This window comes from Morone saxatilis, unplaced genomic scaffold, assembly GCF_004916995.1.
Source record: "Morone saxatilis isolate NCDOM2014 unplaced genomic scaffold, NCSU_SB_2.0 Contig22, whole genome shotgun sequence".
Taxonomy (NCBI): domain Eukaryota; kingdom Metazoa; phylum Chordata; class Actinopteri; family Moronidae; genus Morone; species Morone saxatilis.
The window spans coordinates 15,532,037-15,537,302 of NW_023339785.1; the positions used below are offsets into that span (position 1 = coordinate 15,532,037).

General features: G+C 42.2%; 1 protein-coding gene across 2 annotated transcripts in view; it reads left to right on the plus strand.

Moving 5' to 3' along the window:
* The first annotated feature begins 209 nt into the window (after nucleotides 1-209).
* Nucleotides 210-5,266, plus strand: part of pdgfrb (platelet-derived growth factor receptor, beta polypeptide) — a 27,212-nt gene continuing 22,155 nt past the window's right edge. Inside the window, exon 1 of one of the 2 annotated variants that reach the window (XM_035668858.1) lies at nucleotides 210-846. The gene's annotated coding sequence lies outside the window, so the exon portion shown is untranslated. The remainder of the gene's footprint in view (nucleotides 847-5,266) is intronic. The other variant, XM_035668857.1, reaches the window with a different exon arrangement.

Genomic DNA, 5,266 nt, shown 5'->3' on the forward strand with positions numbered 1-5,266 from the left:
TGACAGTGTGATTATGTAAGTGAAGTTATTTTCCTGAGAAACTGAGACTTCCATGTTTGTTTCCAAAGCAGGACACCATGAGCTTTGCCAAACCTTTTTTTTTTCCTGCCTGGACCTCTCACTCACTCTCTCTCACTCTTTCTCTTCCTTTTTATTGTGTTTGTTGTTTTATGGAGGGGTTAGATGCGGTCCAGATTGCTGTTGCCAATGGAGACTGTCTCAGTTCACCTCCAGTTGCTCGCCACTCCATTCATAAACAAATCACTCCAGCTCAGGACCTCTCAGCTGCTACTGAACAACAACAAGCAGAGCTCAGTCTGTATTTTGAAGTTTTCCCCCTTTATCTTTTCTCTTTCTCTGTTCCCGTCCCTCTATTGCTTTTTGCTCAACTCCCCCTCACAATTCCCTCCCTCCTCTCCCTCTCCAGCTCACTCTTACTCTAGCTTTAGCCGGGCCGGACCACTGACTCTCTCCTCTGTGTGAATCTGTCAGGGAAGCAGTGTATGTATGTGTGGTTCTTTTTAAACTTACAGCACTCTTTGGGAGCGGTGGGCAGGCTTTTTCAGAGTGTGAGAGAGGAGAGGAGACCCCCGTGGTGCTGTGATTTGACTAAACAAACAGCCGGACTCAGAGTGGTACCTCCTCCAGCAGACTCCCGGGACAGCAGAGATTAACCTCAGACTCTGAACATCTGAGGGATCTATACATCTGAGGCAGCAGCCCCTGTAGAGACAACCAGCTGGAAATCTCTTCTCTGATTTCAGAAGGAGGAGACGGGTTGCTGGCCGGCAAAGCTCCTCGGACAGAGAGGGAGGACTTGTCAATGCTTCTAGGATCAATCTGAAGGTAAGGGGTCTTACTTCTCTGTCACTGTCAGGGGATTTTAATTTTAGTCATGGCTGCTTGGCAGCTGTTGGCACAAGTGAAGATGTATTGTACAAAGCAGTGAAAATTCACTTAGTCCATACTGTGACAGATTCAATTTCATAGCTGTCTGTCAGGATGATGTGTATCAGAGAGAGGGTGCACCTTATCCTTACAACACCGGACTGTTGGTCCATATAACTTTCTTTCATTTAAACTGATAAAATAATCTGATAATATAATACCTGAAGAAAAAAAAAAATTTTTTGTTGTCGAATGAGAATGTGTCTCTGTTGGTGGTATTTGTAACTTGCATACTCGAACGTGTGCATACTGGGAATTACAATGTGAAAGAGTGTTAGCAACCTGTTCAAACATCAACATGGTGATGGCTTGCATCTCTGTACATAGACACCTTTTGACTCTTTACATAGTGCAACTTTAACACTGTTTATCTTCTCACTAAGAGAATGTGTTTGACAAGGTATCCCAGGGTCTCACACAGACATACACACACACTGGGCTTTATGGCACAAGCTGTTTGTATGCACTCTACTTTGTGCTTCACTGCTAAAGGGCTTGTTTATACAGCCCTCTTCAGTCACCCTGAGTGAACCGACGGTCCTCACCGCTAAACCATCAGTCTCTTTCCTCCCCTGTGAATGATCCTAAGAGAATCAATCTTCTCTGCATAGCTACATGGAGAAGCTCATTGAAAAGTCGTGGCTGTGCAGTGATATCAGACCTGGCATCAGTCACTGTCACCAGCATCCTCTGTAACTGTGGATGGATCTCCTTTTAGTGATAACACATACCAGCTTGACTTCATAGCGTAATGCCTTGGTCACCCTTTTTTTATGTAAATCTCCCATAAAGCTGTGATTCAGTCTCATCTAAGGAATGCAAAGCAGAGCAGACATAAACAAGCACTTGAATCATCTCCTTGCATTCATCACAGGAGAAGGTTTAAGTACCTGGAATGAGTTACATTATAGCAATGTGAGCTATTTCATGGCTGACACACATGTGGCATGCATGTCTTTTCACTCCAATTCCCGCCATATGTTTTGCACATGAAAGCCTTCCCACTTCCCGGTACGGCTGCTGCGGTGTTTAGTTGTTGGGTTGGTTAGCTGCACATCCATCTTCTGTGTACAGATGAACTTTTTGATATTGGGGGCATCTGAATTCGCTGTAAACAATGTTGGCATGTGTTTTGTGTCTGCTGCTCTCCTCCTCTACAGTTAGGAGTTTCCTTTTGAAGTCTTTGATCTCCTCAGTGGATATTTCGGTCCAGGCATTGTCTAGCACTGTTGTTGCAGATGAGTCGCTGGAAAATTGCATACATGTCATACTTTTACCATCCAAGGTATTAGACGGCTTTGAATTCATATCATAGTTTGACTATCAGCTGAACATCTCACAGCACCAACTTCAAAACAGTAGATATACTCTGACAAATCTTTATAGCATGGACTTGTAAAACATAGTAAAGTTTAATTTGTCTCCTGAGCGGTGGGGATTTTTCTCCCTGTGCGTCAGGCTGCTGGTATGTAGTGAAGCGGCACTCTTCTCCCCGGCCCTGATGCAGCACGGCCCAGTCGGCTCCAATCCCCTGGCCCAGGCCTAATCCTTCGTCATCAGCTGTTTCCTGGCTCTCCGGGCTCTCTGCATGCCAGCCGCTCTGAGAAAATGTGGTTCGCGTTATGACCATGCAGAAAACATGCCAGGAGTCTGATTTGGCTCACATGTGCTGATATGTAACAGTTTGAGCTCAGCAGAAAGTTTTGAAACACATTGATCCCATTCTGTCCTCTTGTGATTTATCCTCCGTGAGCTGAATGCGCAGCTGTTCGGCAACAAACTAGTGTGACATTTAGATCTGGATCAAGTATAGAGTTTAAAAAGTAATTTTTAACACACTTACATCTTACATCTACATGATTATTCTCACACTTACTGGTGAGTGTTTCTTCTTTTTTATATTTAAATATAGTACTCTATGACTCACTGGTGGTCACTTATTGACTGATTCATAATTCATCACTCATACTTTTGAACTGAGCTGTTGTATGTCTCTGAGTCTTGTGCCCTATCAGTCACTGCTTTTGTAATGCTGTTCTTATACAGTCATATAGCTTTAATGAAAAGTGGTGCAGCGATACAGCATCCTGTACGGCCGCCCATCCATCTGGCCTCCCCCCCTTGTTCCCTCCTTCTTTCCCTCCCACCCACTCACACAGAGCTGACAGGCAGCTGCATCTCATCTTCGGTCAGAGAGCACAGCCACTCCTACAGGACAACTCCTGGAGGAAATGTTTCCTTTTGAATTATATTACCAAACTTTTAGATGGAAATCAGCCTTATAATGCACAGAAAGTTTTTAACATGTTACCGAGAAGCTGTCCAAACATATGGGCAGATTGGTGGAAAGTAACTTAAGTTTGGCAGAGGTGCTGGTTCTATTTCCATTTTATGCTGCTTAATACTTCTACTCCACTACATTTTAGAGGGAAATAATTAACTTTTTAGTCCACTTTGTTTACTTCATGGGATGATAGTAACTTTTCAGATAATAAATATTTATAAACAAAATCTGCAAAACCAGATCGCTACCCACTCTTAATCAATTCTGATCAAACCATACCTACAGAGTCATAATGGGGCCAAACTCTTAATAAATGATAACTATGGATGTTTATTTGCATAGCATTGCTTATTTAGTCATTATTGGTTAATGTTAGAGAACATTGGGGGACCGCACTTCTTAGTCTCGAGCTAGCAGTTTCTCCCTGTTTGTAGTCTTTGTGCTAAGCTAAGCTAACTAGCCGCTGGCTCCAGCTAAAATCCTGAATGAAAGACTTCCTTGTAATAGACTACTTTTACATTATGGTATTACTTCCTTTACTCAAGTAAACTTGAGTACTAAAGGAAAGGAAGGAAAATACATATTTTCAGCAGGAAGTGTTGGTCTCCATCAGATTCTTTTAAAGCACCACTCTCTCTGGAGTTTGTACTGTCCTCGGTCCAAAAAAAACATGCTGGAATTGGTGATACAGTAAAGTGAGAGAGGAGGACAAAGAAAAATTGTCCATTGCTTTTACAAGATTCCAACACAGTGGAAAATAGAGACAAATTTGGACTTTCAGTTTGTTTTATGGTTATGTGCCAGTTTCAGAGTAAGTGGTGACGTGATACTAAATACACATGCCAAAGCTGCACATGTAGTATAAATTATCACCCAGATTGATGCTGCTCTGTCACTCTTTTCCCCCCATTTCCCCTTCCTTCGAACATTATCTGTTTAGGGAAACGACGGGAATTTAAAGCCAGTAAGTCCTAATTGTATTCAGCTGTTTCTGTTTCTGTCTTTTAGGTGGGTGTGGGTGTGTTAGAGTGGAGGGACTGGAAGTGTGTGTAGGCGTCCTCCATTTCTCACGGGGCAGTTTGGGGGCCACAAGTGTTCATTGGACGGCAGGAAAAAGGAGGGTAGCACCATGCACATTATGCTAGCAAATATAGCTGATATCCCTGTATTCCCTATGAGCAGGAAGTGTTTGAATTGACTGGGACAAAGCAAACACAAAAATACAGTGTTAGACCCAAAGATTTACTGCCCAACAAAATGGGAAAAATTGACATGACTTCAATGAAAACAGCTGCTTTAGTTTTTGATATCTTAATCACTTTTCCTTCCCAAATGAGTAGAAAATTAGATCATTAAACTGATATCAAACACTAGCCACATCTAAGGCTGTCATTCTACAACCGTCAGTTTTACCCAGAATCCTTTTACATCCCCCCACCACCACTACAAACAGCATTTACAACTCTGTTTGAAAGGGAGCAAACCAAGACCTACAGTTTCCCAAACATGTGTTGCCTCAGCACGAGTACAGAGTCACTTTGGTTGTTGAGGCAAGACCACTCACAGTCACTGTATCCTAATGCTGAGCCAAATAAAACCAGGGAGGTTTCGAAATGCGCCAGAATCTGATAATGCAAATTTGAGATGGTTTTAGTGCAGCTTCAAGCTCTAAAGTTACAGGATATAAGCAGTTTTTTTGGCTGATACAGACATTTTCAAAGTCCTGTGTCCAGCTGTATAACTGCAACTTCTTATTGGGAGTCCATGTACTTGTACTAAGTGATCCCGAGGTTTTATTATTATTAACATTTAAGACCTCTTTTCAGACTCATGATGGTGATGTATATTTTTCATTTGACCAGGACTGTCAAGAGTGAGAACATGAGAGGTTTTTATTAAATCTGATCAATATATTTGTGTTAACAGTGGATCACATGACTTGTTATGGGAATGTGGTCGCTTGTAGTGAAGAAACCACAGAGAATTATTACCTGATTATCCCTCTCAGATCTGTAGTTTTACTTTCACAGCTTG